At 32.0% G+C, this 11,041-nt stretch overlaps 1 protein-coding gene and 2 non-coding genes across 3 annotated transcripts in view; all 3 read right to left on the reverse strand.

The window, feature by feature from the left end:
* Window positions 1–11,041, reverse strand: part of LOC132124356 (leucine-rich repeat-containing protein 4B-like) — an 87,727-nt gene that overhangs the window by 38,885 nt on the left and 37,801 nt on the right. The gene's annotated exons all lie outside the window — the stretch shown is intronic.
* On the reverse strand, window positions 8,510–8,581 carry trnaw-cca (transfer RNA tryptophan (anticodon CCA)). Its single transcript has one exon. It is a non-coding gene; the product is annotated as a tRNA-Trp (tRNA).
* On the reverse strand, window positions 10,036–10,107 carry trnaw-cca (transfer RNA tryptophan (anticodon CCA)). The gene has a single exon. It is a non-coding gene; the product is annotated as a tRNA-Trp (tRNA).

Genomic DNA, 11,041 nt, shown 5'->3' on the forward strand with positions numbered 1-11,041 from the left:
CACTGTGAATTATTATTATTCTTTAAATTAATTTAAAATATTATCTTTTTGTTAACAACAACAGAAACTATTCAAAGTGTCTCTCTAAGAGGCAAGAGTATAAAGGTAAATCAGTAGCAAAACTCGAGAGGTTGAAGATCTGAATGTGAGAACTTGTCATTTTAATATTTGTATTTGTAAGTTAAAATTTACACTCACAGCTCTGATGTGAAGAGTTGAATCTTTCAATTTGCACACACAGACAATGATCAAAACACCCGCATTTTGAATTGGAAGTTGTAGATTAATAGTCACAAATGTGTAGAATGACATTCACACAAAGAAAATGACATATACACACGTTTACGACATATTTACTTTTGCACTTTACTTCAGTTTCGCTGCACAACGTCAAGTCGGCACTTACAACCTCTCAGATCTGGAAGTACAAGTTCAAATCCTAGCGCTCTGACTTTTGCTACTCTTTTTGCGGTATTCTGTTGCAAAACTCACTTGTGCACTTGTATATGCAGATGTGATAGAGCAGAGCTGGGGGCGGGGCTTTGGTGCGAATGAGAACATTTTATTGGTCGATGCCCGACCAATGAACAACGCCAATTGTTTTCACTGAATATCCTTAGCTTTGACAGGATTTTAAGACACTGCATTCATTTTGCCATTCAGGTATTATCTGGTAGACAAATAATGCAACATATTTTATATGTATATCCCACTGCATATCACTCTACCAGAGTTGCAATATAATGCTGTTTTTATTATTTTTATGTTTTGTAAAAACAATTTTAACATCTTCATTGGGTTAAATTCCTAATTTGCTTGTCAGTAATGAACCTTTTTAAATGCAACATTATTATTATTATTTTTTTTTATATAAAATCGAGTGTCTAAATGTACATTAAACAGCAAAACCTAAAAAATAAGCACTTATGACCAGAAATACTGTTTTGAGCAACTAGTAGAGTTAAATACATGTATTTATTAAACATCAACAAGGCCATCTAGTGTTTAAGCAATGGAATTGCATATGAATATTATCTTTCTGGCCACCAAATGCCTCTAATTTAAAGCGTGCCTCTTTGCACTGGAATTTAAACCTAAATACTACAGTTATTGTAGTATAAATTATAACCATATTACAAAATGTTATATTTCAAATGGTCATTCATGGATCATAATTATTGCGCATATTATTTAGTACCATGATCTCTTCAAATTAACTAAACAGGACTGAGTTAACATTCAGTACAGTTATTTTATTGGTTAAAAGTTACACTTAATTGTTTAGTCACATTTAACTGCCAAGGAGGAGTATGAGAACTTAATGCAGTTCCATTTTCCAGTATAAATTGCTATTATAACGCATAGTCATTAGTCAACGCAGTTATCCATGCATAATAAATGCACTTTTTGTGTTACAAATTACTAGAAATCGCTGCAAATATAATAAAACTGCTGTCTGTCCCAATTAATACATTTCAAGCATATTGACAAAACGTTTTGTTTAGTACCATGAACCACGTGACCGCGTGGCGGTGAGATCAAAGCATGCTTTGGTACAGCGAGTTTATTCTGCAATATGCAGTGGGATATACATATAAAATATGTTGCATTATTTGTCTACTAGATAATACCTGAATGGCAAAATGAATGCAATGTCTTAAAATCCTGTCAAAGCTAAGGATATTCAGTGAAAACAATTGGCGTTGTTCATTGGTCGGGCATCGACCAATAAAATGTTCTCATTCGCACCAAAGCCCCGCCCCCAGCTCTGCTCTATCACATCTGCATATACAAGTGCACAAGTGAGTTTTGCAACAGAATACCGCAAAAAGAGTAGCAAAAGTCAGAGCGCTAGGATTTGAACTTGTACTTCCAGATCTGAGAGGTTGTAAGTGCCGACTTGACGTTGTGCGGCGAAACTGAAGTAAAGTGCAAAAGTAAATATGTCGTAAACGTGTATATGTCATTTTTTTTGTCTGAATGTCATTCTACACATTTGTAACTATTAATCTACAACTTCCAATTCAAAACACGGGTGTTTTGATCATTGTCTGTGTGTGCAAATTGAAAGATTCAACTCTTCACATCAGAGCTGTGAGTGTAAATTTTAACTTACAAATACAAATATTAATATGACAAGTTCTCACATTCAGATCTTCAACCTCTCAAGTTTAGCTACTGATTTACCTCCATACAAGAGAGAGTGAGGAGTGTGTGTGTGTGTGTGTGTGTGTGTGTGTGTTTCACCTGAGGGCTGTGGTCAAATCTCTCTGGCCTGTCCAGGTAAGGACACACCTCATCTGTCATGCGGGACACTTTAGCCCCGCCCTCTGTCAGCCACAGCAGTTTATTAGCAGTTCGGTCGTCCAATGAAATATTAAGCCAGTCTGAGATGAAAGGATCTGGTCACTCAGTACTGATTTAACTAGTGTTTGATACTTTTACTTTTATTTGACTATTTTATATTTATTTAACTTTTGTTTTTATGTGTGTCGTGTGACTCACATTTCAGCAGTTCCTCTCTTGACGTCGGCTCTGGGATGTTCGGCTCGTAAACTGGAAGCTTTTCTGAAGAGAAATGTCAATGTAGATTTAGATTGTGGTATAATGGTTATGATAATACTAATTATTATCATGCAGACAGAGGTTTAGTTCGTCACCAGCAGGAAAATATTTCTGACTTTGACTTTGCTTCCTGGAAAAAAATAAAAATCATTAAATCATTATTATTAAATAATAAAAAATCATTTGATCATTAAATTCTCGCAATGATCTTCAGCACTCGATTATGAAGCTATAATAATAATAAAAAATTTTTTACTACACAACTTTTTTTTTTCAAATATGTCTATTTTGAAATGAAAATGTGGTATAATTTATGTCATTCATGCATTTATAACTGAATGTGACGAGACGTGAACATTTGGCATTTTTGGCTTATTAGACATACCAAACAACGTGTGCATATTTGAAAATATTATTTGCAAGTTCAAGATGATTACTTAGCAACTAGAATTTCCTTCACTATTCAATTTCCTTATTCTTTATGAAAATCGATGGTTACAGCCTTATTTGTGCCAATTGATGAACCTTATAAATGGAGACATGACTTGTCTTGTCAAGTTAAACTAGTCTCTCAGTTAAGCCGTCGAGGACACATCAATGCACTGTCTGCATGAATGTGTATGAGAGTAGCCCACTTGCCCAATAACCCAGAATGAAATGATTTAACACTTGTTTAGACTTCTGATAATGTGGCAACCTGATACCTTAAATTATACAATTATTTATAATTGGTGATTTCATATTAAAAAATTTGATATATTTATATAAACAATTAAGGAGCACAGGTAGACTGCTATATATATTAAAATATACATGTCGTTTGCTACTTTTTATTTGTAACTTCTAGTCAGAGGTGGGTAGTAACGAGTTACATTTACTTCGTTACATTTACTTGAGTAATTTTTTGGGGTAACGAATACTTTTCGGAGTATATTTAAAGATGGGTACTTTATACTCTTACTTGAGTAAATTTTTGGGGGAAAATCTGTACTTTTACTTCGTTACTGTGGGCGACGCTCCTCTCGTTACTTTATCCTAATGCAATAAATGTTATAAATGCTTCAGTTTATTCCAAACGCGCCGTCTACTTTTCTCTGGGCAATGAGCGATGCCCATTCGCGAATGATTCATTCTTTTGAGTCAATTCTGTTCAAAGGCTTGATCAAACCAATTGGCAAACGAGTGAATTGGTTCATGAATCAGTTTGAATGAGTCGTTCAGTTCCCTGCCGCACGCGCTGAGCATCTGAAGTGGTTCACTCGGAGTTGTAACGTTTAAGAACAGAAAGAGCGTTGAAAACGTGGCTGGAACTGCACTGAATTGAAATCTGCAAAGGTTATTATTTGCTAGCGATGGAGATCCTTATTAGATGAACACCGCGTGTGCTGTCTACTGTTCAACAGGTAATAACTTGGGCTACATTCGATTACAATACACGATACCACTGTGACATTAGTTTGTTGTACGTGTGTGGCTTATAACAGAGGGGAGTCTGTTAATTTTAATACAATCACACTGGTGCAAGTCAGCTGCTAAATTCAGATCTGTGATCGCTTGCTGGCGCTGAGCCAGAGATAGATGCGCTTATACAGCGCTGCGCATTATAACAAATCACACATGATTCTTTTGAGCTTATTAAAGCATTGGCCAATCAGAGGCGTTCAGATGAGTCATCGCTAAAATACCGGTGCTTCCTTCACTCGCTCACTGACTGAATACCTCTTTCTGGCGAATTCTCTCGCAGGAACAACAAAGTGCAGATGTGTGTACGAATCTTTAATTAAGATATTGATTTCACAGTGTTAACAGTTTCTGTGATTTTAATGGGAGTTTCTGAGAGTGTTTGAAATCTAGACTGTCAGTGAAAATTATCTTTAATAATGTAAATGTTATTTGCTCTCTTTCTGAACAATGAAAGATTAGTAGCAATATTTAAATCACATTAACTTTCAATGTAAAATTCACATTTAATATAAAGTCAGTCGTATTAAAAATATGTTATGGCATGATACCTATATCTGTTACTTAAGTAAACAGACAAGCTTTTATAATAAATTACATAAATTGGAGTAAAGGATGATGAAATATATACATTTATACACACACACATACATTACATACATTTTATCTATATATCTAAATAAAAATAGGCTCAGTATATATGACCCAAAGTAACTAGTAACTAACTACTTGAGTAGATTTTTTATCCGATACTCTTTTACTCTTACTCAAGTAACTATTCAAGACTAGTACTTTTACTTGAGTAAATATTTCTAGAAGTACTTTTACTTTTACTTGAGTACAGTTTTTGGGTACTCTACCCACCTCTGCTTCTAGTGCAGCCACAGTAACTACTTTTTCCAAAAGCTAGATTGACCGTTAGCTTCTTTTAATGATGAGTGACTTATATCTTAGCTGTATACAACTCTTCCCAACTCTTACTGTAGCCAGTCAACAGTTTGGTACTGATGTGTGTTCCATGGGTTATATAACAGTTTTATGACTGGCCACTGTGCAGTGTATATTTCACTGATGTGATAATGATGCTCCTGCTGATGAGACATCAGGGCTTTCCTCTCGTTTAGAGGACTGGAGGGAAACACTTTTACAATGTTCATGACTATCAAACCAAGACCATTTCTGCTGAATCATCCATCCTTTCTATGCTTTAAAAAGAACTTCTTTTCTTTATTTAGTCAGGTCAGGATTTATTTGTGATTTATGACTTGCCAATCTTTTCTAAAAATATAAATACGCAGAACTTCACAAGTACAGAAGTGAGATGCAGTGTGTGTGTGTGTGGTATGTATATGGCTGTCATTGAGCTGTCGTTACTGAAACAGAACAGCCATCTGACAGCACATAAATCCTTCATGCATGCATGTGTGTGTGTGTGTTTTTGCATCTGCAAACGTGTTGAAAAGCCAGAGTGATACAATGTCTCAAAGCCAAAATGACCTTCTCTAACCTACTTAGTGTGTGTGTGTGTGTGTGTGGTTCAGGTATACCCTACGTTATGGGGACATAATATCCCCACAAAGATGGCCAGTTTTTTTGTCCCCATGAGAAAAACAGCTTATAAATCTTACAGAATTAAGTTTTTTGAAAATCTAAAAAAGCCCTAGAAAGGGATAGAAAATACAGTCTGTGCAGTATAAAAATCATTATGACTATAAAACGTCCCTGTAAAACATGGAAACTCAATGTGTGTGTGTGTGTGTGTGTGTACAGTGACAGAAAGTGAAACACAGATTTATCTTTATTCCTGCATTAATCTGACCCAAATATAAAATGATAAAAAGTTCACATATTCACACATTATAAAAAAATACTTATTGAGAGACATTTAAATATGCTGTTTTATATTTACTATGTTTTTTACTGAACAAAGTATGGGATCAAAATAGAATAACAATTGATTTGAGGATGAGCATGTATAGGATTGAGTGTGAAATACAGGGTCTTCCTCAGTGTATAAATCATGGCATTAAATGCATGTGCCAAGAGAAAATCAAAAACAAGATCACTATGTTCAGAATGAAACGCTCGTTATATATATCGTTATATATATATATATATACACTGTAGAAATAATAGTAGTAATATGGTAGTAGGCTATTGTGAACATATCTGACCAAATAAATAAATAAATAAATAAATAAAAATAAAGTAGGGCTGCATGATTATTAAGTTAATGTAAATTAAATATTGATATAACTTGTTGCAATTTAATCAAATAAATAAATGCACTGTATGTTAAGAGTGAAATGCTTCAGCTCACCATCTGCTAAGAAAGCTGTGTATATTAGCTTTCTAATTTTACAGTTGTATTGTAATTATTTTATTATTATTATTTATTAGCATTATTATCTTAATTTTTTATTTTACAATGAAATATCGCAATAGAAGTATAAAATATAAAACAATAAAATATTACAATGTAATAATAGTAATAATAATATGAACAATTATTTTTATTTTTTATTTTTATTGCTATTTATTAGAATTATTTTTATCACAAAAAAAATTATTAAATTACTTTTTATTTTACATTGAAGTATTACATTAATTCTATTTATTTTTTGTAATTTATGTTTATTAGGTAATAATACTGAATAATAATAATAATAATAATAAAATTAATAATGATAATAAATACAGTTAAAATAATAATATTATAATTATTATTAAGAAATAAAACTGTACAAATTAAATAATAATAAGTTATTATTATTACTGTTATTATTATTATTTGACAACAATATTAATATATAAGCACAACATTTTGGCCAAATTGTGCAGCCCTCCAAACAAGCACATCAAAACTGTCATTTTACACCGCGCGCGCGATCAGTTGTTGGTAATTTGTTGTATAGCGTGCCCGACGCCGCATCCAATGTACACAGCACTGCTTTTGTTAACACACAGCTCGTAGAAACGGGCCTGGCAGCTAATGTTTTACTCTACAGTTGTGCAGTTTGGGGGGGATACAGTACAGGCCAAAAGTTTGGAAACATTAAAATTTTTTATGTTTTTGAAAGAAGTTTCTTCTGCTCATCAAGCCTGCATTTATTTGATCAAAAATACAGAAAAAAATGTAATATTGTGATATATTATTACAATGTAAAATAATTTGTTTTCAATTTATTATACTTTAAATTATCATTTATTTCTGTGATGCAAAGCTGAATTTTCAGCATCATTACTCCATTAATCCGGTCTATCACATGATCCTTTAGAAATCATTCTAATATGATGATTTATTATGAGTGTTGGAAACAGTTCTGCTGTAATGTGTGTGTGTGTGTGTGTGTGTGTGTGTATATATATATATATATATATATATATATATATATATATATATATATATATATATGCTAAATCATGAACACAATGACAGGGTGAAATGGGCTGTGATGCATGGGGCTCCAGGTAAAATCTTGCCTAGGGCAGCAAAATGGTCAGGGCCGGCCCTGATCACCTGCTCCACAGCCTCACATGTTAGCAACTTACACTTCAGCTTGACTAAACCTTAAACACAAAGGCAGCATTAACAATTTAAACATTTTTTTTGTCCCATCTGGCATTTCAAAAAGTATATTTTCTACCAATATATATTTTGACTTTGATTTAAAATTATATTTAAAAAATATGAATGCATATAAAAAAGCATTTAAGATATTACAAAATTTAAAAAAAATATTTTATTTCAAGAAAATATATGCATTTATAAAGAAAAACGTTTTATATATATTGCATATTTTGTATGTATTATTTTTTTTACTAAATGTAATATTATTTTCTTTTTCTAGGTAACTCATTATTATTGTATAGTGTTTAATTTATGCATGTTTAGTCATACTTTTATTCAGACTGCAAATGTGGTATAAATGTCCAAATATCGTTTGCAAACGAAGCGATTACTTTGAATAGTAGGCTATGCATCTTTGGTCAGGTGTAAACTGAATTTGACCTTTTATTATCACCGCATGCTTAGTACGTTAAACCACCTTAAGACTTGTTTTCATGATTGAAATATTACCTAAATTGTTACACTTGTGTTGTTTTAAATAATGGTGGTTTGAAACAGATGAAAAACAGACCGTATCAAAACATTATGATTTGCATAATCGCTGTGATCGTCCCGTGCAACAAAAGCCTGTCACACACTGCCCCCTAGTGATAGATGTATATTATTGCAGGAGAATGATGTCGTTTAAACGCAAGGGATAAAATAAACATATTTGAACCAAGTAACTACTATCCTTATTAAAAGAATAAATAAATACATTTTGACCCAAACTGCTGATGATAATATTGAATATTTCCAAGACTTTCATCATATGAAGCGAAGATTTGTTCTTTTTAGATTACATATTTACGTTTTCTGCAGTTTAGTATTGTAAATAAATGAGTCTGGATTTCATTGTGAAGAACAAACATTTGACCCCGACGTGATTCGAACACGCAACCTTCTGATCTGGAGTCAGACGCGCTACCGTTGTCCCACGAGGTCCGTCACTTTTTATCAGGATTTGTCCAATAGGATTTAATACCGCTTTAGAAATAGAATGAGAAAAAGCAGTTTCTCATTCTTCTGAACAAGTTGTGATTGCTTTGGTACATTCATGTATATTTCTCTGTGGTTTCCTACATCATCAGTTGCTAATGTCATGTTGGTCAAAATGTAATGCATAGTTCTCTGTGCAATAGTCTTACCCCTCAAAACCTCTTTCAGTCTAGTTAATCGTACAAGTCATTAAATGCAAATGGAGATCTAGTTATAAAATGTCAAGCACATTTTCTACAAATTTCTATTAAGAGTTTTTGTAAAAAAGTGAATCTGGACAAATGAAGAGAATGTAGATCAACCAATGATACACCATTTCTCTGTCTATGGAAATAGCTCATAGCTTCAGCTGGAAAGCATATAGGCCTACTGTATAGACAGAGGACAACTCAAGAGTTACAAATTCTGACAGTGGACTTAGTTTTTATTTTCATCTATGCGCCCATATTTATTTTTCCTTTTCAATATCACAATGACATTGTAAAGGTTTTTTGTTTGTTTGTGGTCAGACCACTAGTAAAAGTGTAACTGGGAATTCTATCCAGTCTCTTTCAATCAATATCCCACAGACAGTAATGTGTAAATATGTACTTTTGAAAGGGATTTGTGGCATAAGCATATGGCATACTGTTCAATGCAGTAATTGTCATGTCTCCACAGTTTACATCTGGTAATACTAACAAAGCACACTGTTATATTGACAACATGACTAAGCATTTTGACTTATTTGTTTGTGAACAACGACACAAGGACTTTTCATTCTGATGGCACTGATGTTTATTGACAGAAATACTTGCTTTTGAGAGATGAACTAAAGATTTTGTTTGAGTAAGTTACAGGCTTTTGCAGGTAATCTATTGTGTGGTGCTGTTTGTACAAATTGTTTTGAGAAATGCACATAGTCTACTTCTGTGCAAATTCGAGAAATGCACTAAAGCGACAGAGAAAAACTGTTATATTATCAAACCGATGACGATGTACAGTATTTCAGGTTGATAGGGAGGTTGGTTCATCATTAGTAGCCTAAGTGAATCTGGTGCATTTATTGTGCCGCAGCGCCATCTACCTGTAATCAATTAATGTTATTGAGTGTTGAAACATTGTAAATAAAAAATACAAAAATAATATATATATATATATATATATATATATATATATATATATATATATATATATATATATATATATATATATATATAATGAATTAAAATGTAAAATTAGTCTCACAAAATCCCGCACTTTCAATCCTATAATTCTTTATTTACTAGCAAGGGAATGCAGGGGAAAGCAAGCTCAGTTATTAATGTCCTACTAACATATATGTGCATTTTATAATCTTACTCGGGATATAATGTGAGCTGTTAATTTGAGCATAAGGATGGAGGATAAAAACGTACTTTTGACCCCGACGTGATTTGAACACGCAACCTTCTGATCTGGAGTCAGACGCGCTACCGTTGCGCCACGAGGTCCTGCGGTTAGAGGGTGGATTTACCTAATTCGTCTATAAGCAATTCAGAAACAAATTGGAAATATTGCAAATTTTTTGTTTTGGACAGAAGGGCTGCACAATGTTGTCCAAACATTTTATGACTATGTAACAATATGGCTAAATAATAATAATAATAATGACAAAAATAATTATTTAGTAATATCTGTTTTTATATAGTGATAGTATAAAAAAAAATTAATAATGACAATAACACAATTATCGTTGTTGTAATTAAGTAATTTTTAGATTTTTATTTAATCATAATAAAAAAAAAATAACAACACAAAATTATAAATATTTGTATATTTTACCCTTGTCCCAGATATGCAATATTAAACTATGAAACTGTGAAAATCCATATTTAAATAAATCACATTTTTGAAAATGTTAAGAGTGAAAAGCATTTATTTATTTTTATTTTTTTATTGTGGAAAATATTTTGTATCACATTGTAAATAAATATGATTTGCATCATGGCCAACAATCTTGCAACTAAAGTAAAAAAAAAAAGAAATAATAAAAATACTAGGTACAAATCACTAACATAATGTTTGTGTTAATGCCTAAAAAATATGCATAAATAAATGCATAATATAACAATATTTTTAATATTAATATTTTGTTCAAATAACACATACATACATGAGTGAGTGAATGGATTGAAACTTGAACATCAATGCATTAATATCTGATTTATATGTATATTGTGATTTAAAAATGGCTAAAATATTTTATACAATGAAACTTGTTTTTAACAAATTTTGACATTTTAAAACATTGTCCCATAGAATGAAATGTAAAAATCACAAAACACTTCGAATATAAACACAGTCAGCCTTTAATAAAAAAAGAAAAAAAAGAATAAATAACAATTATAAAATGAAGAACAAATAAGCATTGACATTTAATAATTG

Source organism: Carassius carassius, chromosome 42 (genome assembly GCF_963082965.1).
Source record: "Carassius carassius chromosome 42, fCarCar2.1, whole genome shotgun sequence".
NCBI classification, from domain to species: Eukaryota; Metazoa; Chordata; class Actinopteri; order Cypriniformes; family Cyprinidae; genus Carassius; species Carassius carassius.